General features: G+C 39.1%; 1 protein-coding gene across 5 annotated transcripts in view; it reads right to left on the bottom strand.

Annotated features, from left to right (window-relative positions):
• LOC131036755 (uncharacterized) overlaps positions 1-27,179 on the bottom strand; it is a 247,129-nt gene extending 219,950 nt beyond the window's left edge. For all 5 annotated transcript variants that reach the window (XM_057968728.2, XM_057968730.2, XM_057968727.2 and 2 more), the window contains exon 1: positions 26,947-27,179. The gene's annotated coding sequence lies outside the window, so the exon portion shown is untranslated. The remainder of the gene's footprint in view (positions 1-26,946) is intronic.
• Positions 27,180-27,471: the final 292 nt, after the last annotated feature.

Raw genomic sequence — 27,471 nt, 5'->3', positions numbered from 1 at the left:
CAAAGGAGTTCGATTAGGGTTGAGGCCAATAAAGTAATATTTGGAGACTCCATTTTGGCATTCTTGAGATTAATTTTTACAAGTTATTTTCCAGCATTGGATTTGGAGCTCTGGAGCAAGGGTTTCAACAGAGAAATCAGACTTTGAGAATGAAAACTCTCAAAGGATGGAGTGCTTACAAGTGTGAAAGATCACCCAAGAGCATTCATGCAAGATACTACATTGAAAAAATCAATAGTAGTCATTTTCAGTTTGCAGCAATGAAAGGGACAGGGATTCTTTGTTAATTCCGACTGTAAGCGCAGATCTGAACCAATTGGCATGCTATACATCAGCATCATTGAGTTCCAAGACAGCCATACACTCCTGGGGGACCATTTGCAGCATCTTACACTTGGAACGTGGTTTTTTCAGGCATCACTGTAGCAGATCAGAATTTGTATCAGATCTGAAAGTGAAGATCAGACCTCTGAAACATCAGAACAGTCCATAATTTGTCAAGTATCAGTCATAACCAGACCTGCACATGCCTATATCAGGTATGTAATTGTCCTTTGAACCACAATAAAGTTAAAATTCCCTCCATTTATTATTTTTACTTGTTGTCTTTAGCATTTCCAACAATTATTTCTTGCACTTTTCATTTAATTTGTAAATCCCAGCAAAAAACAAAACAAATCAGAAATTTGGAAAAACTTCAAAAAAAAAAATAGAAAACTACACAAAACACAAAAAATCTGAAAATCAGAAAATTTCCCAAAAATGTTAAGAGTCACCGATGGACTCAATCTCCCAGGATCACCTGCAAAACCAAGATCAACCTTCTACATGAGAGCAACAGAGAGGATGAAATGCTGGAATATGATGCAATAACAGAAAAATGATATTATCACATTCAAAATGATACAATATTGATCAGCACTCCCTTGTACTGACTGAGTTGATATAAACTCATCTGGATTAACTCATAAGGGAGAGGTAGGTGCTGATTATATAGGAAAATAGGAGCATATAATTCCAAGAGGGATAATAACTCCCAAATAACCAAATTAGGTGGGAGTTTACCTACTTGGAAAATGCCAAACATGTGGCATAACCTACTCAGATGGAGAAAACATAGTGGTTATGTGAGGTGGCATAAAAGGCCAGAAGAGGGTGTGAAACTCAACCACCCATGTGTGGGTGAAAGTGACACATGGAATCAATGGATTACACCACGTGTCCTCACATAAACCATGTCCCTTATTAACCTAAGTATGCTTAATAATGTGTAGGAAAAATAAATATTAAAAACCTACACTAACACCCCCCCTTAAGCATAGCTTAGGTGGTTGAAAAGATGCAACAATGCAAAGATGGAACCGGGATGCATGGCCATGTTAACTACCCATGTACAATAATGAAACCTCTCGAAAGATGAGAAAGAGAAAACCCGTAGGACAAAACTCCCCCCCAAGAGAGAAGAAGAAGAAGAAGAGAGACTGTGTAGTCCCCTAATGTAGAATCTCCTGCATTGTTGGTGAATGCTTGACATAAGAGGCTATATATGGTCCATGATCGCTTAACAATATTTGCCCCCTTAGGAAAAAGTAAAACCAAGGAAGAATGCAAGGCATCTTCCCATTCCTAAAAGGAATATGTGGGAAGAATGATAAAGATGTATGATGTCTCTACACTCTGCTCAAGTGTCCCCATGTTGATGCTGAAATTTGTCACCATCAAAGCAGGTGTTCTAGGCCACACTACAAAAGATGACAATCCAGAACCTAGTGGAGATGGATGCAAAACAAAATCTAGAGAAAAAGGTATCTTCTCTAAAGACAAACGTGCCTCCTCCAAATGTTGCTCAATAGTGGCCACAATCATGTCAAACTGTGAGGAATGATCATGTGGGTAAAGAAAAAGAGGGTAAGAAGGTTCCCCCTCAACATCTGAAGAAGACGAAGTAACTTCATCAAAGAGAAGATGTATGTACTCAATAGTGTCCTCCAAGTCTACAAGACAAGACTCACAAAACAAACTTGCAATAACTGTCAAGTAATCATCCCATGTAGCTATGTCTAGAAGACAATGAATATCTTGTTGTACTGAATCAATAGGAACCATGGATGTGGTAGTACTAGTATCATCAGAAACAATAGTTGATGTAGGAAATGAAACACATCTCTTGAACCTCAGTTGAAAGAATACCAAGATTCACTTGACCAAACTAAATCTCCCCAAAAGTGTCCACACTAGATGCCCGAGTGTGTACATCAGCTGAAGAAACAATAGAAGAAAAATGTGAGAAAGTGTATACTCGAGATTGATGATCTATCTCCCCAACTGCAACAATATCTCTGCTATGCAAATCCCAAATAATCACAAAATTTGGAGTGAACTTGACACTTTTTCCTTCTCCACCATGTGTGATCTGATAGATAGAGAGGATATTTGCTGACAATGAAGGCACACAAAGGAAATCATTGAATGATCCTTTATCTATGTCAATAGACCCTTTCCCACAAACACGCACATATGTGTTGTTAGCCATCAGAATGTTTGGTGACGAACAAGTTTCAAATGAAGAGAACATATCCTGTGATGAAGCCATCCCCCTGACTCAGAATCTGCAATTGCAACAAGTGATTTCCCCTTTTGTTTCTCTGACTTTGAATTAGATGAAGATGAAGAATCCTTTGACATAGTTGAAGGTAAATTGATTTTATTCTTTGCTAAAAGATTCTTCAACTCATCAATTTGTTTTAAAAAACATTGATGTTCATCATGCCCAAATTTCTTGCAATATGCACAAGTGGGCTTCTCCTTTTTAAATGATTCCCTTTTTGAGGAAGAGGATTCTAATTCTTTCTGTGACTTGTTCTTTTTCTTCTTTTGTTTCTGATTAGGATACCTTAATTTCTATACCTTAGGTTCACTAGCCAACAATGTTTGTGACTTGGAAGTTTTGATGATGCCCATTTGAAAATGCATCAAAAGTGCATTGTACATATGCAATTCCCATAGAAACCCTATTGGTATGAAAGCCAAAAACAAACATAGAATACTTAGGACCAAGCTTGGATAACACATTGAGAATCAACTGTAAATCCTCCTTAGTAATCTTGAAATCCTTTAGCTATGTTCTTAGTTGATTAATCTCGGAGATATAGTCTTAGATGTTGTTGACGGTTTTTGGATCAAGATTCATCAAATCATTATCAATTTGATAACGCTTAATCTTGTCAGTTTTACCATACAAATTTTCAAGAGTCTCCCAAGCCTCCTTAGGTGTCTTGCATGATTCAAGATGAAATTGCAAATCAAAAGAGACTAGTGAACAAATGTAACCAAGAGCTCTCTCACAATTGATCTCACGTGCTTGAAGAGCATTAACATCGGTAGGTGCAGGAATTGTTTCTTTGACATAGCCAATGCAATCTTTTTCCCTTAGATAATTCCATACTGATTTTTTCCATGATTCATAATTATATGGAGTTAGGAGTTCAATTTGAGTTTTCCCCATTGTACTATCACACAGCAAAAGAAAACAACACAAGATCACCCCCCCCCCCCAAATTCACTCAATAAATGATCACCCCCAAAAAAAATATGATGGTGGCACTTTATAAATCAATGTGTTTACAATGCTAGAGTTGTTTTCCAAAGTTTTAAAATGTCCAAAATAGAACCCAAATAATGAGAGTACAAAAATATCTCAGAATGAGAACCTCAAACCAAGACCAATGTCTAGTGCTTGATATCAACATTCAAAAAAATGGCATCTCGATCTGAGGTCGTATGTGAAAGTTACAATCGATTGAAGTTACAAAAACTAGGATTGCCCTTCAGATCTACTGAGAAAACTGATTTTCTAGAAAATCTGGATCACTTGAGTAAAAATTGATTCCACCACTGCATAGCTTGTAAAATTCTACCCCAAATCAAAAAAAAATGCAATCAAAAACACCTTCGTATGCCTGAGAACAAGTTATTTGAAGTTCAGGTGCAAAATTGAAAACTTCATTGGAGAGGGGGTTAAAAAATTGCACATATGAACCTCCACCGAATTAAAAAAAGTTGCTAAATTTAGAATGTCGCCAAATATAGTTGAACCGCCAGTTGATTTTGAAGTTCCACCAAATTTGAATAGTGCCAGACAAAATAAATCCTCCACCAAATTTAGAACTGTAGCTTGCTAAATTTGAAACCTCTACTAAAACTAGCAAAATCACCAAAAAAAGACTAAAAAGATAGGCACACTGCTAAAATTTCTGCAAAAATTGGCACTAAGGCCAAGACTGGTAGGTTGCGGCGTAGAGGCCAAGGTACGAACGCGTAGGTAAATTTTGTTTTTTGAAACTTTAATAAAAATACATATTAGAAATAAATTATGGGGGGCCGAAGCCTCTCCCCACCCCAAAGGGGTCCCATGGCCTTTATAGGCAGCGTGGGCTTTATCCCACACTACAGGGGGGTGCGGGGCCCAAGCCCTACCTACCTCCTAATATAGGGGCCGATAGACCTGACAGGACCTATACAGGCCTATCAGTACCTTTGTACCAACAAGTATGTTTTTTTTATCTTTTTTATTTTTTATCAAAAAAGTTTATAATATAATAAACTTTTATAATATAAAGTTTTTCAAAAAACCTTTTTATAATGAAATTTCTGGGATTTTTTTTTAATATCATATGTTTTTTTTCAAAAAATAAATTCCGTATCGTCAGTAGATGAGGCCATATGGTCCTGCCTAACAAAATTTTGCCTCGAATTTGACTTCTAGCAAAATAGAGTATTTTATATCAAAATTTGTCTGTTCAGCCTTCTAGACTCTATGGTGATGTCCTTTTTGACTGAAAATGCACCCAACAAAATCTCGACGTTGATTTTCTCCCAAGTTCGAGAATGGGCTTGCAGATCTGGAAGCTCTGATACCATGTTAGAGTCACTGATGGACTCAATCTCCCAAGATCACCTGCAAAACCAAGATCAACCTTCTACACACGAGCAACAGAGAGGATGAAATGCTGGAATATGTTGCAATAACAGAATCATAATATTATCACACTCAAAATGATACAATATTGATCAGCACTCCCTTGTATTGACTGAGTTGATATAAACTCATCTGGATTAACTCATAAAGGAGAGGTGAGTGCTGATTATATAGGAAAATATGAGCATATAATTCCAAGAGGGATAATAAATCCCAAACAACCAAATTAGGTGGGAGTTGTACGTACTTGGAAAATGCCAAACATGTGGCATAACCTACTCAGAAGGAGACAACATAGTGGTTATGTGAGGTGGCATAAAAGGCCAAAAGAGGGTGTGAGACTCAACCACCCTTGTGTGGGTGAGAGTGACACATGGAATCAATGGATTACACCATGTGTCCTCACATAAACCATGTCCCTTATTAACCTAAGTATGCTTAATAACGTGTAGGAAAATAAATATAAAAAACCTACACTAACAAAAAAATAAAAACTTTGCATTTTGAGATCCGGCATGGATCACTTCATCAGATTAATTCTAGAGGGAAATATCTTATTTTCCTCAATGTATACTATGTACAAAGAATGGAGCTCAATCAACTATCGGTAAGTTAGATTATGCACCAATGTCCCAAGTTGGACATCATTTTCAATGCACACAAGTGCCATATTGTTGACAAAGAGTCCAAGAAAACCATCACACTTGGCATGGAAGATCATGGTTTGCATCAACTTGTTGACACTGGAGAGGTTCAAGAGCATGCATTGCCTACAAAGAGTTCATATGCTATCAATACTCTCTGGCATCAATATTATGGGCATCTCAGCTTTTCTTATCTCTCTCAGTTGGCTCAACAGAATATGGTTGAAGGTTTACCTGAGATCCAACACCAAAAACAAGGTACTTGCAAAGCTTGCCAGGCAGGGAAGTAGCAAAGATCTCCATTTTCAAAAGGACAGGCTTAGAGAGCACAAAAGGTCCTTTGACTAGTTCATGCAAATGTATGTGGACCAATGAATACGGCATCGATCACTAATGCCAAGTATTTTCTCTTGCTTGTAGATGATTATAGTAGGAAAATGTGGGTATTTTTCCTTAAAGAAGATTCAAAAGTGTTTAAAGAATTTCATAAGTTCAATTCATTCGTAGAAAAAGCGTCTAGTTCTTCACTAATCAATTTTAGGTCTGATAATGGGGTGAATTCTATTCAAAAAAATACACTGACTTCTATACTAAACATGGTATCAAATGCCATTTCATGACACCCTATACCCTTCAACAAAATGGCGTAGTTGAGAGGACAAACCATTCAATTACAAAGACGGTCTGATGCATGTTAGAGAACCAGAGTGTTCCCAAGAAGTTTTGGGTAGAGGCATTTTAAATTACAGTGTACCTTCTCAACAAGTCTTTGACACGAGGATTGAAGGAGAAGACCCCAAAGGAAGCATGGTTTGGGAGGAAACCTAGAGTGAGCCATTTGCAAATTTTTGGTTTGATTGCATACGTCTAGGCTCTAGATGCCAAGAGAATCAAACTCGATTCCAAGAGTCAAAAGTTAATGCTCACAATATACACTAACAATCATAAAGCCTACAAGTTGATTGATGTGGACACTGACTATTTGACATTTTGCAAGAATGTGGTGATTAACGAAGAAGTTGGGCCTTTTCAGCTCTCTTCTGACATCAAGATTCCTAAAGATTAGCCTCTAAAGGCTACAGATTTAGATGTCCAACTTCTAATAGCCACACCAAAAGGGAGGAGTTTGCTGATTCTGAACATGTGGAATCTACCAGACAAGTATTGGTGCCTATACCAAAAGAGTTTCTTTAGGAGAACCTAAATCAACATTCAAATGATATAATACTAAACAGCCCAAGTCATGATGACCACAGTGATTTGGATGGACAAGTTTCTTCAAAGAGGCCTAAATGGTGGGAAAAACTTATTGGTGATGTTCAAGATGATGAAATGATTTAAGGCAAATCACCTAGAGGCAAGAGCAAGCAAAACACAATTAACTTTACTCTTAGGGCTGAAATTGAGAGTGTTCATGAGCCTTCGGATTTTGCAGTGGCAAAAGGTAAACCTGAATGGGAAAAGGCCACAGAATTCAAACATGAATGGTAAACCTGAATGGTAAGAATAAGACTTGGGCTCTTTCAAATCTTCCACCAAAGAAGAAACTAGTTGGCCGCAAATGGGTGTACTCACAGAGAGAAGGTATTGATTATGAGAACCCTTTGCTCCTACAACAAAGATGAGCACCATTTGATTGGCTTTGGCCAAGGCAACACAATTTAGCTAGAAAGTCCATCAAATGGACATCAATAGTGCCTTCCTCAATACTGACTTGGAGGAAGAAGTGTACATGTCTTAGCCTTAGGGACTTTAGGTTGCAAGAAAGGAGCATCAAGTATGAAGACTAACAAAGGCTCTTTGTGGCCTAAAGCAAGGACCTCGAGCATGGTACATAAGGATTGGTGTGTATTTGGATGAACAGGAGTTTCAAAAAAGTCCTTCAAATCCTAACCATACAACAAAAGCACAAGGATTTTGACATGACAAACTTAGGCCTCCTACATTATTGCTTTTGATGTAACAAACTTAAGCCTCCTACATTATTCGCTAGGTGTAGAGGTATGGCAAATAGGTGGTATTTTTATTTCTTAATCTAAATATGTCAAGAGTTTGCTAGACAAGTTCAAAATGACAAATTGCAAGATCTCATCTACACCTATATAGAAAGGGCTAAAGCTTCCAGCAAAAACAGACTCAAAGGTGATCAATGAGTCAACATCCGAGCAACTAGTAGGCAGTCTTATCATCTTACAGCCACTACAACTGACTTGAGCTATGTTACGAGCTACATTTCCAGATCCATGACAGCACCTAAGGCAAATCATTGAGTTACAGCGAAGAGGGTGCTAAGATATGTGAAAGGGACACTCGACTTTGGCATTCTGTATAATAGAAGCAATGATCCTAGGTTGCTTGAGTTCACAGATTCAAATTGGGCAGATTTTGATAATGATAGGAAGTCCAATTTGGGGTATGTTTTCATTCTTGGTAGGGGTGCAGTCACATGGACTGGTAAGAAGCAGCAGGCAATAGATCTTTCCCCAACAGAAGCAAACTTAGGGGAATAGTCAAAGCAACATGTGAGGTGGTATGGCTTTAGAGGATGCTTTCAGACATGCAAATGTCTCAAGCAAGGGCTTCACCCTTGTATTGTGAATATCAAAGGATGCTAAGGCTTGTCCACAAGCGTACAAAACGTGTGGAGCTTCATTGTCATTTCATACAAAAATTGTAGAAGATGGATAAGTAATGTTGCAATATGTTCCAATTGAGGACTTGACTATGGACATTCTTACGAAGTCCTTGAGTGGACATTCTTACCAAGTCTTTGAGTCCTAACAAATTTGTAAAATTTCAAGATAAGCTCAGTGTAGTTAACAAATTGACCATTACAGGAGGGTATTTAGAATAATGTCGTAATATTTAGTTATAATGGTCAATTAAATTGTTAGGATATACTTTAGAAATATTCCTAATTCTTTTAGTTATCATCTACTTGTTTTTAGGTGTTGATCTTACCCTTATTTGATAATCGTTTGCATCTCTTATTAAAGGAGACTTTCGCTCCATTATTAATATCGAATATCTTGGTAATCATTTTGTGTCATTATTTTTCGTAATATTCCACTATGGTAAGCAACTAGGTGACCATGTAGAGTGAAAATTGCTCCATATGCATATTTCAATGCATCGATATAACCTCAAAGGGTTGTTGAAGATCCAGTAATGCAAATACTTGTGTAAAATAGAGTCTACATTTCAATTCCTCAAATGCTTTTTGTTGTACAACTAACACCAGATGAATATTGCTTTAGTGCCACTTTTGGTAAATTGGTTGAAAGGCCAAGTCACATGAGAAAAAACAAGTATAATTACCCTACAGAAATTTGTTAATCCTAAGAAGTTACAGAGCTCTATGAGATTCTTTAGTTGTGGGCATTCCTAGATGACTTGAATCTTGGTTGGGTCCACATCGACTCCTTGTGCATCTACTATGTATCCCGAATGCTATATCTCCAGCTTTGCAAATTTAAAAATTCATATTTACATACAACTAATACTTCCACAAAGTGTCAAGCACTTGCTCTATATGGCACAAATGTTCATCCCATGTTTCATTGAAGATCAAGGTGTCATCAAGGTAGATTACAACAAATGGGTCAGGAATGATCTAAGAATGCCATTCGTCATCCATATGAATATAGCTAGCATGTTAAGTTAAGTCAAAGGGAATGACTAACCATTCAAACAAACCTTCTTTTACCTTGAAGGTTGTCTTCTAGATGTTTATAGGTTCAACAAGAAAATGATGATACACAACCTTAAGGTTCATTTTAGTGAAGAATTTTGCAGCGCAAATCTGGTCCAGCAAGTCCTCACTCCTTGGAAGAGGGTAGTGGTTCTTCACTGTGATCTTGGCAAGGCTTTGTAATCAATGCACAACCTACATGTGTCATCCTGATGATCTTTATCCACGAGATCATGGATATACAATTTGATTTCTTCATTATCAAAAATAACTTGCAACATAAAGAGGCATTATTTGAGGTAGTCTAGAAAACAAATCAATAGCATACTATGAGAATTGGATATGAAGGTAGCCACCCAAGATCTAGAGGCAATGGAAAGCACAAGAACAAGAGAGAAATAATATGTGACAAGAGCAAATTGTATTCTCATCAAGATGCAAATAGTTGGATCAGACCCATGTACATAGGAGACCCCCTTGGTTATATAGCCAAGGTGAGTGAATGAGAGCACACAATAATGACATGTGGCCCAATGAGAGGCAAGGGTAAGTAGGAGAAAATAACAGATAATTCCACTAAAAGTGGATCACCCACCGAAGGTGGAATTATCATTCCACTATAAGTGGATATGAAAATGTAATAACAAGATAACACCACCAACGGTGGAATTTCTCCTACAACCATATTCCCTAGATATGCAATTCCCTAAGTGTCTCCTATGCAAATTACTATGATATGCATTATCCTAAGTCAACTAGTAAAGTGTAATTACATGAGACATAAATTACACCAACACATACCTTAATTTTATCAGATTTCCACAATCCATTAGTTTATCACTTAGTTGCTTCTAGATTTGATTGTGTGTCTATTTTCTTTTATGCTAAAAAAAATAGACACACAATCCAAAAGCAACTAAGTGATAAATAGTATGCCTTACTGCACAGTGGGCAGGCACTTCGTTTGGTGATTGAAAGATATCCTTCTAACTTGCTGTTCAACTCTAAGGTCTTTATTGCTGCTAGAAGAATTATGGTATTTTTAGTGCCACAAGGATGTTCTTACATCCAAGTCTCGCTATCAAAAGCACAAAACTTTTACTAGAACTAACTAGCTTCTTACATTGTTTGGCACTTTGAATGATAGCCTAGGAACTACTTCTAATATGTGGTCTCCCTTATCACCAACATCCATGATAACATTTCTTTGATTTTGTTTGTAAACTGCATGTTAAAGGTAAAATATGGTTGCCCAAGTAAAACATCACATACCTCCGATTGAGCGATGCCACAAAGGACGTATCTTGTAAAGACTTGATGTTGTATATTAGGTAACACTGCTAAATGGCACATTTCTAAGATCCCACACTAGAACATCCAATGGATTATGGCTGTGTGTGAGGCACCAATGGCAAGTTCAATCTTCAAACTGCTTAGGAGAACTCAAGGTCTTTTTCACTTCCATTGTCAACGATGAAGTGTGTTGGTTGACCATTGATCCACATTTGAGAATGGATCAGTCCTACTTCCTCTCTATCTACAAGGGAAGTAGAGATGTTCGTAATACGAATCATAGAAATATGTTCAAATTTCATGATCAACTTACTATTGTCCAGTGTTAATTGCTTTTACCCACTACTCCAAGGTATGCAAGTAGGATCTTTCAAGCCTAGCATTCTTCACTAAAATGACTACTAGAGTTATGAACTAAACACCACATGCCAATCTTTGATTGCTTGTTTTGATCATTTGATGATTTTGCAATTGAATATATGAATGTCAAAACTGCTTCCTTGCACCAAGATCTTGAGGAGGAAATTTATATGTGAAAACCTGATGATTTTGTTGTAAAAGGGGAGGAGCATGTAGCATGCAGACTAAAACAATCATTTATGGCCCATAATAGTCACCCAAGATGTGGCATCAAAAGTTCGATGCTTTCTTATTGATTTTGTGTTTTGTTAGGAGCAAAGACAATTATTGTGTTTATAATAATATTATTGATGATCAGAATCTAATCATTGTCTTGAATGGGGATGGCATGTTATTTAATGGTTACAACAAAGCAATGATTAGAGAGCTCAAAACTTAACTTTCTAGCACATCTGGTATAAATAACTTAGGGGCTATAAAATAGTATATACATCCTTGGTATCGAGATCAGCAAGGATTAGGTACACGGAAAGCTTTAATTAAGCCAAAGTAACTATATTGCTACCCTTATGCCAAAGTAACTATATTGCTACTTTCCCGCTCTGTTGTCATTTGAATTTCCGAAATGGCTGTCGTTTCTGTCGGGGAGGGCCCGTCCTCGAGTAACTATATTGCTACTTTCCCGCTCTACTGTCTTTTGAATTTCCGCAATGGCTGTCGTTTCTGTTGGGGAGGGCCCATCCTCGGGCTCGTCCTCCATGGATCCTGACCCCCCCTGCTCTCCTGCAGGTGTGTTCGGATCTGGCTCTTGTGCTACGTTCCCAGAGTGTTGGGTGGGCTTCCTCGGTTGGTGTCGTTGACGCTTGTAATGCGGTATTGCACGAGGCCCCCTCCTTTGAGAAGATTCCTCTTGCGACCTCCAACTTGGATTCTCCTCACAAGGTTCCCAAGTCTGATGATGTGGGGGCTTTGTCTGGGGACGCTCAAGCGAGTACCTGGAAAGGTGCCCTTGTTGGAAATTCTAAGTCAAGGTCATCGACATTGCTGCCTAAGGTAACTGCTGGAGAGGATGGCCCCGAGATTTGTCTCCTCGACAGTATTATGGATAATATCGCTTCCTCCCTACACCTCTGCTTGGTGGGGAGATTCTTAGCCTTCAAACCCACTATAGATATGGTCAGAAGATGGGCTGGCTCCAGATGGAAACTAAAAGGTAGAGCCTATGTCTTTGCTATAATGGGGGGGGCTCTTTCTTTTCAGATTCACTGCAGAAGAAGACTTCATTTATATTATGCCTAGTTCATGGTCTTACGGCAAACATTGCCTAACTCTCTCTAAGTGGAAGTCGGGGTTTGACCCTAGTGCAAACCTCCTCAGACTGGCGCCAGTTTGGATCAGACTCCCTGGCCTCCCTCTAGAGTTCTGGGATGACACCATTTTTAGATGGATTGGTAACTCGTTTGGTCAGTTCGTTGCTGCTGACAATGTGACGATGCACAAGTCTAGACTTGTTTATGCTCGCCTTTGTGTGAATGTGGTTGTTAACAACCCCCTCCCTAATTTCATAGCTCTAAAATCCAAATGGGGTAAATGGACGCAAGCTATTGTCTACGAGAACGCCTCCCTTTATTGTCAAAGGTGTGGAAAACACGGTCATCTTATTGCTGACTGCCCGACCCCTCAACCTCCGGAGGAAAAGCTGAAGGAGAAGTTGTCGTCCCCGGGTATTGTCAATGTGGAGGCAGGTCAGATTGTTACCCCCCCCAACCCCCCGGTTATTGACAATTTTGTGGGTCAAACCATGGACTTGAAGGAAAAAGAGGGTCCTCAAGATGCTATTGAGGAGGGCATTCCTTTCTTGAAAGGTATTCTTAATATGATGCAAACCCCTGACCCCAAGACGGCACCTCCCTCCTCGAGGAGATGCTTGGGCCCGGACCTAGAAGATGGAGAGATCTCCCAAACGAAGGTAGAACAAGAAGGTTTGAATGCGGAAGTGTGTTTCAGAGAGAAGAAAGGACACAACGAGACCACTCAGCCTGTGCTCATGCAGTTGAATCCCAACACTATGGGAAATAGTGGGGGAAGCATTTGGAGCACTGGGGTTGGGCCCACGCCTTCCAAAGGGATTGTTCTGGATCCGACCTCCTCCTCCTCTACTACTAGATCTGCTGGGGAGATCACTTTTCTCTCTCGTGGAAGTCATTATGCCCCGTCTTCGCCTGTGGATAAAGAGAAAGGGGAATAGTAGGAACCGAAAAGAAAAACTAGAGGAAATAAGAAGGCGGATGTGGGAAACGACTCTAAGCCAGGCAGACCCTCTAAGAGGACCCTCAGAACTAAGGTAATGGCCAGGGAAATTGCCAATGGAAGGCAATTAACTCTGGAGACATCTCAAAAAGGCAAGAAATGAAGTTCCTTTCATGGAACTTAAGGGGTTTAAATAACCCCTAGAAGCAGTATGCTCTTAAGCAAAGCATAGTTACCAATAAGGTTGATATCATTCTAATCCAGGAGGTGAATATGACTTATCAAAATTTTGCTATGCTCATGGACAGTATATGGTCGGGTGTTGCTTTCCATTATGGTGAGGCGGAGGGTGCTTCAGGAGGAATTGCTACTCTATGGAATAAGAGCAAATTGGATGGGAATGTGGTTGACATTTCCCATAGCTTTCTTACTACCAGGTTCACTATGAACAACTTCTCTTGGTATTTTTTCAACATTTATGCTCCTAATTCTAGACATGGCTGAGCTCTGGTCTGGGAAGAAATCACTACCTTCATGACTAATAATAGGGAGGCTATGTTCATGTTAGCCGGTGACTTTAACACCCCCCTTTTTCCCTCTGAGAAGCTTGGAGGTCTAACTGACTACAATGATAGTATGCTTGACTTTGCTGACTTCATTAGAAATAACGAGTTACTTGATCTTGACCTCCAAGGGAATCCTTTCACCTGGTCTAACAATAGAAAAGGCTCCAATCTAATTCAGGTCAAGTTGGATAGGTTTCTAATCTCGACCAAGTGGAACCTTGGCAACAATTCCTCGCTCTTGTCTCTCCCGCACACTATCTCTGACCATTCTCCGATCCTCCTTTCATGGGTTGACAAGCCGACCCCGGGCCCCATACCCTTTAGATATGAGATTATGTGGCACTCTCACCCGAATTTTAAACAGTGCATCCAAAGTTGGTGGAACTCCCATGTTCAAGGTTCTGCTATGCTTAGAATAGCTAAAAAGTTGGAGATAATCAAAAGGGAGCTCAGAGCCTAGAGCAAATCTTCCTTTGAGGATATCTTCAAGAGAAAGGAGGCTGAAACCAATTTGGACCACCTCCAGAGAACCATTGCGAAGGGGACCACCTCTATGGATATCCACAAAGAGGAGGAAGGGTGGAGATAAAAATAGAAAGAAATCATGAACCTTGAAGAAATCTACTAGAAGCAAAGATCTAGAGTCTAGTGGTTAACTGAGGGGGACAGGAACACCTCCTCCTTTCACAGATCTACTTCTAAGCACAGCAGGCGGAACACTATTCGATCCATTTTCAATTAACAGGAATGAGGAATTGGTGGAGAATAGCGAGATTGGCCAATGGGCTTCCCTACACTTTGCTAATGCCTACACAAATGATAAGGCCAATGAACCTACTGAGGTTAGTGATAAGCTTCTCAATCTTATCCCTCAAGTCCTGAATGATGCTAATAATGAGCTGTTGATGAGCCGCGTGTCTGAAGAAGAAGTTAAAGAGGTGGTTTTTGGAATGAAGGCCTTCAAGGCTCCTGGACCTAACGGCTTCCCTCTGGCTTTCTTTCAGATGTTCTAGGAAACTGTAAAGTATGACCTAACCAAAGCTACCAGGGACTTCATTCGCACTGGGAACCTTCTGAAGAAGTTGAATAACACTTTCATTGTTTTGGTGCCCCAAGTTCCTGACCCAAAGTTTATGACTGATTACCGCCCAATCAGCCTGTGTAACTCAGTCTATAACATCTTCTTGAAAGTTGTTGTCAACAGAATTAAACCCCTTCTTGAAAGATGCATTAGCCCCTCCCAGAGGGGTTTTGTTCCGGGCAGGCAGATTCTTGATGCAGTCATTACTACCCATGAGGTCATCCACTCCATGGAGAAAAGTCGCAACCCAGGTATGGCTCTTAAACTTGACATCTCTAAGGCTTACGATAAAGTTAACTGGAAGTTCCTGTATGTTGTTCTTTCCAAGATGGGTTTCCAGGGAAGATTCATCAATATTATCAAGGTGGCAGTGGAAAGTGTTCACTACTCGGTGATTGTCAACGGCACCCCTTGGGGTTTCTTTAAGGCTGGGAAGGGTCTAAGGCAGGGGGACCCTCTCTCACCTTATTTGTTTATTATGGTGGCTGAAGTTTTGAGCAGGAACTTCTCCCATTTAATCAGGACCAGAAAAATCTTGAGGGTGAAAGCTGCTTCTACCCTTCCACCTAGTGGTTATGCAGCAATTTGTTGATGACACCTTCCTGTTTGGCCAATCGTCCGTTATAGAAGCTAAAGAATGGAAACACCTCCTAGAGGATTATGCCCTTGCCTCAGGACAACTCATCAACTATAATAAGAACAAAATATATTTTTTCAACACGGATAGAAATCTCCAAGGTAAACTTATGCATATCCTTGGATGTTGTGTTGTTGATCTCCCCGATTCCTACTTGGGTCTCCCCTCAAAATTAAGGAGGTCACCTCCCATTTCTGGGAGTCAATCTTAGAAAGAATGCAGAAAAAACTCGCTGGCTGGACTGGAAAAACCGTGAGTAGTGCGGGGAAACTCCAACTTCTATCGGCCTCTCTTCAAGGTGTCCCGGGCTATTTTCTATTCCTATTCAAGATATCCATTGCTATGGCTGAGAAACTTGAGAAAATCCAAAGAAGTTTTTTGTGGACAGGGGTGGAGGAAAAGTCCAGAATCAGCTTAGTCAATTGGGAGGTGGTGTGCAAACCTAAGTACATGGGAGGCCTTGGGATTAGAAAAATTTCAGACCTGAACAAGACTTTGCTGACTAAAATCGGTTGGAATCTTATGAAGGACAAAGCTGACCGGTGCAAGATCATGAGGGCTAAGTATTTCAATCACACCCCCTTCTCTTCCCTTCTTTCTTCTAATGAGCTTATACCTGGGTCTAAGATATGGAACAACATTGTCAAAAACAGGAAGCTGCTTAAACAAGGTCTAAAATGGCAGGTGGGCAATGGTGAGAAGATCAGATTCTGGGAAGACAATTGGATAGGCGATAGACCCTTGGCCTCTTCCCGCTTCAATTGCCTCATGGGAACTCTCAAGGACTCGCTGGGTCCTCTTGTGATAAACTACATTTCTCCCTCTCGCTGTTGGTTGAGGCTTGTTGATGGTCTGGGAAATAATACTCATTGGGATCATTTGGTTGGTGAGTTACAATCTCTTCTTGAGAAGGCCAGGATCCCCAGTTTCACTCATACTGATAAGTTTGTTTGGGCTATGAATCCCTCAAGGTCTTTCAGTGTTAAGTCAGCCTACAATCTCTTGTTCGCCCCTGTGAATGATTGCTACAGCTGGAGAGAAGTTTGGAACTCTCAGCTTCTCCCTAAAATTAACTTCTTCTGGTGGACGGCTCTGCATGGGAAGATCCTTACTATTGATAACCTTAAAAGGCGAGGCTTCTTGCTTGCCAACTAGTGTGTCATGTGCAACTGTGCTGAGGAAACAATAAATCATCTTTTTATCCATTGCCCTTTCGCTTCGACGGTCTGGCACAAAGTTTTACAGAAATTTAATATTGCGTGGACCTTCTTAGAAGACTTGCAGCAGTTTATCAGCAACTGGAAGTGCCCCTCCGCCCACTAGCCGATTAGACAGTTTTGGAAACTCATCCCTCCCCATATCTGTTGGCATATCTGGAAGGAAAGGAACAATCGAATCTTTCGTGAAACTAATAACTCTATTGAAACGGTGGTTGGCACAGCTGAAAAGCTCCTCAGGGAGAACGCTCAGGTCTACAAATGGAAAACTCTACAATCAGCCCCTTTGGTGATGGATTGCAATTGGATTAGAACATAGAATCTGCCAAACAACTTCTTGCAATATGACAACTCAAAAAAAATGGAGAGGCTTAACACTAGATGGTCGACTCCGACCCCCTCATGGCTCAAACTTAACTTTGATGGCGCCACTCGCAGTGGTGTTGTGGCGGGAGGTGGAATTATTAGGGATAGCTTCGGCAACCTGATTCTGGCCTATGCGGGTAATTTTGACTCTGTCTCGAGTAACATGGCTGAAGCCCTTGCTCTCTTCTGGGGGCTTAAATTGGCCCTCGACATCAATGCTAAAAGACTAATCATTGAAGGGGACTCTAAGCTGATCCTTTTTTACGGGGGATCAATTTGGCCCATCTGCGATGCCAAGATGCAAGAGAGAAATTCAAATTCAAATTGGGCGGGCTATGCCAAGGTGGCTTCCGGTGGTCCCCATTTTCTCCAGCGCACCGGTCCGGTGATGACGTGGTCGGCCACTGATAATTGTATTACCGAAGGATTGAAGCGCCAACTTTTAATCATTAACTTGACTAACCATAGCAAGTACATCACTTATTACTATAACTGGAACTTAAGATTTCTCCATAATGAAGATCTTTGCAAGTTGGCGGATGAATTAAGAGGTGTCCCTTTGCATGCTTACTAGAGCTGGCGGACGCATGCCTTGGGAAACACCACAAAAGATAATGATTGCAGCTCTCACCTCAATTTAGCTAATTCTCGGTCGATTTTTCTTATCTTCTGCTCTGGTTTTTCCCTCTTCATAACCATCTTTTGGTCTGCACTGCATCCCAACATCACTCTGGAGGAAGCTATTATGGGGGGAGATTTAGTCCGGGTTGAGCCGGACACTATTGACGACTGCTTTCGCAATGACCCTTGCGTTTGGATGTACGGCAAGGAAGGGGGCATCATCCGGTTCATGGAAGCCATGACTGGGTTTGACGAAAACCTCTCCATGCAGTTTGTGAGCAGCTGGAATGACAAGAGAGTTGTTATGGGGGATATTTCGTTTGAAATCAGTGAGGGCGTCATTGCCCAGGCCACGGGTCTTTCAACTGAGGGAAGGAAGTGGAAGAAAACTAGCAGGGTCGCGGATGAGACCAGTATGAACCACTTCTACAAAAAGGGTGAGGAACCTGCAAAGATGCGAGGGGGTTTCAACAGGGAATGCCTTTCATACCCATGGGACCAGGTGTGCAAAATTATTATGAAATACTTTACCCTTAAGGGAAGGTATGGTGTTTTCTATTACTACCGTTTCCCGTTGCTCAATCACTTTCGCAACCATGATACTATTTCTTTCCCGTTCTTTTTACTGCATGCCTTAGAGTCTATTGTTAAAGATGTCTGCCATTGCATGACTCAAGATAGCAATTACACCATCCTCCACCAGGGTTTGATGTTTCGGCTCTACAACTTTCACAAGGCCCTGTTCCCCCTAAACCCATCTTTGTTCAACCTGCTCCCTCCATCCAGGGCCCCCTTGCTGGTTCTAAAAAAGGTCTCAAAAAGACCTCAAAAAAGCCTATTACGCCTTGTCAATCCCCTGACCATGCCCCTCTCATTTCCCCCAAAATTGGGGAGAAAAACAAAGGCAACCCTTCCGCTGCTAAACCCACCTCCAAGAAACCCAGGAAAGAACCTAAAATCCTGTTAGTCGAGTCTAACGCGGAGGATGGTGTGACCCCGCGAAGATCCCACAAGTTTGCTGGCAAACCCCGGATGAAACAAATTATAGTTAGAAAGAACTATGTTAATGAGGAGGAGGAAGATTCTGAGAAGGCTGAAAGTGATAAGGTTGAGGATGAGATGGAGGCTACGGAAGGCTCAGATTCCTCTAAGCTGGGTACTAAGGCCCCTGACTCCGAGATTAACAAGGATGATAATAAGACCGCCTCCCCTTATTCTAACACTTCCCCCCCGCATATCTCTGAGGAGGATGGAAGAAAGTCTGAGGGCGGGCAGACTGCTGTTGAAGGTGGGGAGAAGGAGGAGGTGGTGCAAAGTGAGGGTTGTAGTGCTATCTCCGAGGACCTGAATGGTGTGAAGAAGAAGCTGGACTATCTGGAGTCCCATGTCGACAAAATTGGGAAATTTGCCATAAAGCTCATGCACTCCTCGGCTACTTCAATGTGCCTGTTGTACCAGGAGAAATTGGATCAGGGCGGGCTAGAAGGCGACACCACGAAGGAACTGTTTGAGTTCCTTGCTGAAAGATTGGACTGGGCTCATGCTCTCACAGCACTTGGGAGCTGGAAAACATGATTAATGGTGGAAGCTTTTCTTTTTTGTTATAGTTTTATTTTCTGGATTGGCTGGATCCCTGTTAAGTTTAAGACTCTTGCTACTTTCCTCAGTTTTTATACTATGAACAATATGCTGTTTATCTACAATTTAAGGTGTTATTTGGACGAGATTGGTTTCAATCTTGGGTTATCCAATAGCTATAGGCGGTTTTTGTTTTTGATGTTTAAGGTAGGGCTTGGCTGACTGATGTTTGGCAGCTGTGTGTGTGCTGGTTTAGCTCTCTTTTGAGGCTTGCTGTATTTTCCGGGTCAGCCCCCCTGTTTTGGCTGCTTTATTATCAAAAGCTATATTGCTACCATAGTGTATCTAATTAGTATACATGACTGCAAACCTATGAGTATTCCATTTCCTATTTGAACTAAGCTTTTGTTAGATATGTGTCCTAAATCAAATGATGATTCTAAGGATATGTCTGATGTGCCTTATGCTAGTGTTGTTGATAGTCTAATCAGCATAGCAAAGAAATAATTTGGGGAAAAAAGAGGCAAACCAAAAGTATAAGATTTTTGAAAAAATCAGGAAAAAATAATAAGAAGTTGTAGAAAAATAGCCAAAAACTATTTTTTTAAAACTAAGGGCCATTTCCATAGCATAGAAAAATAGCAAAGTTACCCCGAGTTTCCGGGACGGGGACGGCAGGGGACGGCGGGACGCGTTTCCGGGACAGCAAATTTTTTTGCCAAATTTGGGGACGGCGGGGGACGGCAAAGGGGACGGCTATTAAAATATAGGAAATATTTAAAATATATAGGAAAATTTCAAAATTCTAAATGTTCATATGAAAACATGGATAAAGCATGCATACATACATTATATTCATATGAAAACAATAAAACATGGAAATGGCATGTGTATGATACTATGAAAAGTTGAAGACATTTTAGAATGTAAATTCTGAACATACAACATTGTTAATACTCAATAGACAATATGCAATTATGCATTCATAAATCAGAATTTCAATTCATTCACATTGTCAATATGAATATCATAATAGATATTAAAGAAATAACATACAAAATGTCAAAACAAAGAGGTTAAATTTTCCCTACTTCTATCGACGCGGTTTCCCCCCATATTTTTCAACGGGGGTTTGGGGGCAGCGCCCCCAAGGTGGGGTCAAGGGGCATCGCCCCTTGCGCGCTCCCTGTCACGATACAGGGCGGGGTCGAGGGGCAACGCCCCGCGAGGCCAAAAAAACTTATTCTTTCATAAAGGTGTTGGGTGTTATTTTTCTATTAACTCGCCGAGTTTGGCGATTTTTGGGCGATTTTCTAATCTCTGTGTCAAAATGCCCAAAGGCTACACTGCTGCCATATAGTTTCATTGTCAAAATTATGAATTAAATTAATGTTATCTTTTAATTTTTTTATTTTTACTAACAATTTGAATTAATAAGGGGCCTATATTAGAAAAAATTTTAAAAAATTTGAAAATACAACTTTTTTTAGTTTTTTAATATTTATTAATGGCCTTAGATAAGGGGGACGTCTAGCCGTCCCCGGGACGGATTGGGGACGTCCCAGCCGTCCCCAGCCGTCCCCGGGACGTACGGACGTCCCCCAAGGCTAGGGCAGGCGTCCCCCCGTTTCGGGGACGTCCCCTAAAAATATAGGGCAATTTGGGGACGGGGGGAAACGTCCCCTGGCCGTCCCCAAGTCCCCGAAACGTCCCCGAGACGGGGACGGGGTTTTCAGGTCGGGGACGCGTCCTCGGGTAACTCTGAAAAATAGCCAAAAACTATTTTTTTTAAACTAAAGGCCATTTCCATAGCATAGAGATATAGAGAGCAAATAAAATAGAGTAGAAAATAGATTTTTGTTGTATATATTCATATTGCCGATTACATAGGCAAATATTCAGTTAACTTTTTAAAAGGGTAGTCACCAAATACACCAAATAGTTATCTACGTCTGAGATCAAAGATTAGCTAAATCTATGAAGTAACTGAGATCAAATTTATCAGACAGCGATCCAGCCACTATTAGGAATTTAGTAAAAGTGGAAGCCATTTTGAAATGATCCAAGAATTTCATTGTGATTGAGGCAAGGAGTTTTCTAGGGGTAGTTCAATATTTGAGAAAGCTTATCAAATCATATTCCATAATTGCAATGCTTTATGTTCCTTAATGGCAACTGCTAAGTCCAATATATGGGGTAGAATTCAACAAAAGGCATTTGTTTAGTTGAAGTAAAAGATTAGCAAGCCATTGGTTTTGGCAATACCTGGCTTGCAACTACCATTTTAGGTGGAGAAAAATGTTAATGATTATGTGTTGGAGGCTGTTTTATTACAAGTATGTAGGGTTGTTTGTTATCATTCGGATTTATTTCATGGAGCACTTCGAATACATTTCTCATATAATGAATTGTATGTCTTTGTCTGAACAAAAATTAAATATATCAATTATAAATTTAAAATCATATATCTATATCTATATATTATATATGTCTTCGAACGTTTAGTGTCATAATAGAAATACTTCATTGGTGAGGGAGCCACCAAGGTTCCAACCCCCACTGGGCCACTAAGCTCGCAGGCCTTGTGCCTTCGTTGGGCCGTTGAGCTTGCAGGTTTGAACAAGTGAAGTGTGGGGAATTATGGCCTCCCAGAAATGGCCTCGTGGGAAGAGATCCTCCATAAATGGTCTCTCTGGGCTAGGACTAGGCTAAAAACCCAAGTTTCCTCAATCAAAAAAATATATAAATAATATTATACTAAAAATTAAATATGTACATTATAAATTTTACATTATTTTTTATTAATAGTTTATTATATAACTATTAATATATATTAATAGTCAAAAAACTTAAATTTTAAAACTAGTTTATAGTATTAATTATAAACTATAGTACTTTGCTCCTTCCTTGTCAAAATACCATCTATAATAGTGCATAATACTTATAATTTTAAAATTAGTGTATAATATTATTATATACTTGTTAACATTAGAATCCATGGGGTGGGGTTTGCAAAGAGCTCGAGCCATATCGAAGCTGCAATTTAGAGCATATTTGCCAGCTGCTTCGACACTATCTCATATGCCACCCGAGATTTACAATGATTGAGGCCCTTTCAAATTCAAAAGGATGACCACCATTACTCCTCGCACTCCTCTATATAGGGTTTTCCAGAGGTTGAAAAGAAAAGTAAGGGACAAAATAACAAACTATTTCCACATTGAGTCTGCACTGACGCTTATTCTGTCTCGAAATCAGCCCTATTTCTAAGCAATTTCAGTAATTTCACAAGTTTTTCTAGGGTTTTGTGGGTTTTTGCAACGACTAATTCCACTTTTTTTACCATTTTGTGGGGTTTTTAACATGCTTTTAACACGATTTAAACGCGAAAAAATAGTTGAAAATTGGGTCAACGATTTTCTCATGAATCGAGATTTTTTCAGGGAATAAAACAGCTAGCTCCATGATTCATGATTAATCAAGTATAATCGCGATTTTTCGCAGATTATTGCTTCTTTCGTCTAATGTATGAAGTGGTTTGGATTTGGCCATATATTATCCAAGCAATGGAAATTTTGAGCAAGTATATGTCTAACCCCAATAAGGAGCATTGGACTTATGTTAAAAGGGTTTCAAATATTTGTGAGGGACTTTTGACTACTGTTTATCTTATCATGGTATCGATGAAGTGGATAAATCATTGGATGTACAAGGCTTTGTGAATGAAAATTGGGCAAGTGACTTGGATAGTCAACGGTTCACTAATGACTATACATTTTCTCTATCTGGCAATGCAATGAGTTGGATGTGCAAAAGGCAGCTCATGGTTGTTTCGTCTGCCACCAAAGCAAAGCATATGGCTGCAACACATGCCTCTAAAGAGACAATATGGTTACAAAAACTTTGTCTAAGCATCGGCGTGAAATGCAAAATTGTTACAATTGGTTGTGACAGTAAGAGTGCTATTTGTTTCGACAAGAATACTATGTACCATACTCATACTAAGCATATTGATGTTTAGTATAACTTTGTGCAAAGGATCGAAGAGAATTGTACAATCTTGTTGCAAAAGGTTGAATATATTGCAAATTCCCTCACAAAACTAGTGACCACAAATAAGTTCTCTTGGTACAAGAAGGTCATGGGCCTTTGATCTTATACTCAATTCATTTGCATTTCCTATGGATGTATTTGCAACATATAATGTCAAGTGGGAGAATGTTAGGATTAAGCTGTCCATAACCTTGCAAATTTTGTCCAATTAATGTGTCTCCAACACTCTCAGAAGGTGTACATGGACACCTAGAGTTTAATTGGAGTATTTATTTGTAATTTAAATCCTCCTAGAATTTATTCATAAGCAAGCTGATGTACGTCAGTGGCAGTTACATTTTATTTTGGACTCGTTAAATGTTATCTCCAAATTCTAGGCACTAGGATTGAGGAGTGGAGAATCTGGTCATAACAGATGTGATACGCATGATTTAACATCTCCAAAATGGAGCATTACACTTGAGGATGTGAGCCATTGGGGAGTTATGTGTCAAAGATCGATTTGCATTTACATATGCTCTTTGATAAATTGGTTGTGCCCATGTGATCCATGTGAAGTGATTGAGCATGTTTACTATTCTTGGAAAATGACCTCCAAAGTGGGCATGGGAATAGCGATCTCTTTGAGTCAAAGCAAAAGGGGGAGCTTCCCATATACTAAGATGAGAATTAGAAGCATGACACACATCTATGACCTTAAATGCAATGTCCTTTTCTGAAATGATTTTATACTATTTTGGTCCACTTTTGAGGTTCTCACCTATTGTGACTAATCCAATTAGAGAGTTTCCAAAATATCACAGAGTTCTTCTCTCATTTAATTTTCACCATGGATCCTGGGTAATGAATACACGTTGATTGTCACTGCTGACATCAAAAATAATAGCAAAATGTTGCATCCTCTGTCACGATGAATTATGGGAGTGTTGTGAATACCAAGATCCCACTACTTTGTGCAAAGCCAATTTCGTATTTTAGTAAAGGGATATGGTGTCCTTCACTACAAGTCATATCTTTTACTTCAATTAGCATCAAGCTCCCCGAGGTTACTATATACTTTTTAACTTCAAGTGTTATGGGATGACAACATGGTGAAAGTGTCCATTGATCTTCAATGTCCATGTTGATCTCTCCAAGAGGTAAACCAGAAGTCTCCTTCTCATTAATATAAAGTAAACATTAAGAAGCTCATCAAACTTGAACAAGGAAGTTAAATTGTCCCTTGGTCAACTTCCATGTATTTTACATATATCATCATGGAATTTTCTTGATAAACATGCAACTCCTCCATATGGGGGTTAATCTTAGACAAATCATTTTTCACAACAGCATAACTAATATCTTGTACATCATCATCACGTGGTCCAATCGTTTCCATACCTTGCAAATCATTTTTACATGGATCAATTACTTCCATACCTGGAGATTGAAAGGATGATTCTTGGACATCATTTGCAATTATTGACGTGTCTCTGACACACAACTTTGGCTCTTCTTCTTCTTTGGTTTTTACAACTTCTTGTGATTCTAATTCTAACTTCTCTTTTGCTGTAATTAATGATTCTCTTGGATCTTGCTCCTTGATCTCCTCCTTGGCCATTTTTCTTATGTATTCATACAGACCTCTTTGGTGGGGATAATGGTTCCTGACTGCCTCCAAGTACTCATCAAAGAGAAAACTAGCTTTAAAATCTTCTCAAGTTTGTGCAATAATTCTTGAATAGGATCCATGAGCTCTTCCTTTCCTAGACCTTCAAATCTCTTTCACTAGAATGCATCTGTCATAGTCACTGGAATGAGCAGCTATGTATGCTGAGATTGGTAGCAATTGGTGGGGCATGAAAATTACTGTCAATATTTTCTCTCTCTTTACATGTGCATATATATACAGATTTATATGCATGAGCATACATGTTGGTATTAATGCAAACCTTTTGTTTACATACATAGACAAAGATTTGGCATGGCATTTCTAAGTTTCTTTAAGTTTTGGCAATTGACATTTCTCAAGATTTAACATATTTCCATAATTCAGGTAACTAATAACATAGAAAGATGGCTAGGCATGACTGGAACATGATTATTGTGTATGATTCTATAAATGAACAAAGCTAAAGTTATGATCTGACACTGTTAATGTTATGGTTTTCTGTAGTAATACAAGTCAATTCAGAGAGATAAGGCAGTCAGATCTGTAATAAGTTAATAACACACAAAGTGACCAAAGATTACAGGAAGCTCTCTATAGAGTACATGAAAATGCTAATGAATAACTAGAACACAGGAATTATCATTCTTTTAACACTGTTTATTGCCTCTCATTTATGAGACTGTCAATTAACAAGCAGTTGAACCTCAGATTTTGATTATGAGAGCCAAAAGAAGCATCCTCTCTGGGAGCAAGACTAAATCTATGTCGCAGTTTTATATACTAATAAACTTAACAGTTTCCATTTCTCATGTGAAATAAAGCAATAAAGTGGCCTATTGACATAACTGACGATATTCTAATTCTCTAATTATTTTAACCAGGGGAGAAAGCCTTAGAAGTATCAAAGTGAGACTGTTTTAATTTAGTACCTAATTGAAAGAATAAGTACATGACCATGGAAAGTCCAGGGACAATCTAAACATGTAAATGAAATACTGTGTATAAGAGAAAAGATTAGACTAAGAGCAACGAGCATATTGTAGAAAAAAAGAAAAAAACATATCAAGATTTTGCATTTTTGCAAAGATGGAATTAATTCAAATACGGGCACTCCAAGATATGACTCACAGGAAAATGGAGATGATGCCAGATATGTCAGGATGATTGAACAAGGGACACTCTGGGCATTCTACCCAAGAATGCAATTGAGTAAAGGTATCTAGCAAGGATGACACCCATACGGCAGGCGGAACTAAACAATATAGACTCAATAGAAAGATTCAGGCAACTGTTCAATGCTGGTGCAGATACTTTAATATAGAACATGAAAATCTAACTCATAATTATGTACCAGATATTGACTTATTCACATGAGATAACCAAATTATCTGGCAGTAACATAATGATACAGTGTTCCTGAGAAAAACATGATGACCTAGACTTGAAGAGAAGATAAAGCAAGACACTAGGGTTATTCGAGACAATTTCCAAGAAAATACTAGTTTTACACGGATGTGAGTTTACATCGCCATAATTTGGCATTGTCACAAATAAAAAATAGCCACCTCAATTCCACCCTGTTCCCGCATAAAACAATAAAAACTTCTCAATATGAACAAACAACCTGGGCATTTCTCGATATTTATTTTGAACGTATACACATTTATTTGATAGAGTACATAAGAATTCTTAATTCACGTCAGTCATTGCTTTAATAGATGTACTTTATAGTTAATTTTGCAGTAAACGTTGATAAAAAATTGCGAGCTTTATATTTTAGCACCTCAGTTTCATGTTGCAGATAAAGATACTAAATATACGGCAGAATAAGATGGAGCGTTTGTTTCAGAAATACCTTAGATGATCTATAATCATATGATACAGATAATTCCAAACAGTAGTGAACATAAGTGAAAGGGAAAAAATGAAATAAAGAAAGTAAGGGGTCTGTGGGACTTACAAAGCTTGTAAATTGTTTTTTTTTTTCTTTTTCTTTTACAGTAAGTTCTGATTGAACGCAATATTAATCAATCGTGATCAAGCATCTGAAGAAGAAAGGACCAGATTGCAGATAAGATTAGGGTTAAATGTCGATCTGCACTAGTTTATTTGGCTTCCAGTGTCTTGGAGTTGAATAAGGAGCGATGGAAGACGAAAGAAGGGCAGTACTTAGTTTTTCCGTGCGACCTAAAAGGAAAGAAATAGGAGAATGGGAAGATGTATCGATGATTAAAGCTAATAATAATAATTAAATTAAATTAAAAATATATTGGAAGCTTAGTCTTTTTAAAAGAAGACTGTTTGATGTGGTAAATTATTTTTTTATGTTTTTTATGCCTTTCTTTTACTAGCACCTTGCGAGGCCAAGATTCCCTTCGCCAAGAAATTTAAAAGAGGAACAGTGAGCACATGAAATTGCCACTAACATGTGCTTTGACCGTAAAGCTTAAAGAATATTTGTAATGAAAGTTTTGTTTAAACTTGA

This window comes from Cryptomeria japonica, chromosome 3, assembly GCF_030272615.1.
Source record: "Cryptomeria japonica chromosome 3, Sugi_1.0, whole genome shotgun sequence".
Taxonomy (NCBI): domain Eukaryota; kingdom Viridiplantae; phylum Streptophyta; class Pinopsida; order Cupressales; family Cupressaceae; genus Cryptomeria; species Cryptomeria japonica.
This window is presented reverse-complemented; position numbering and strand designations above follow the sequence as displayed.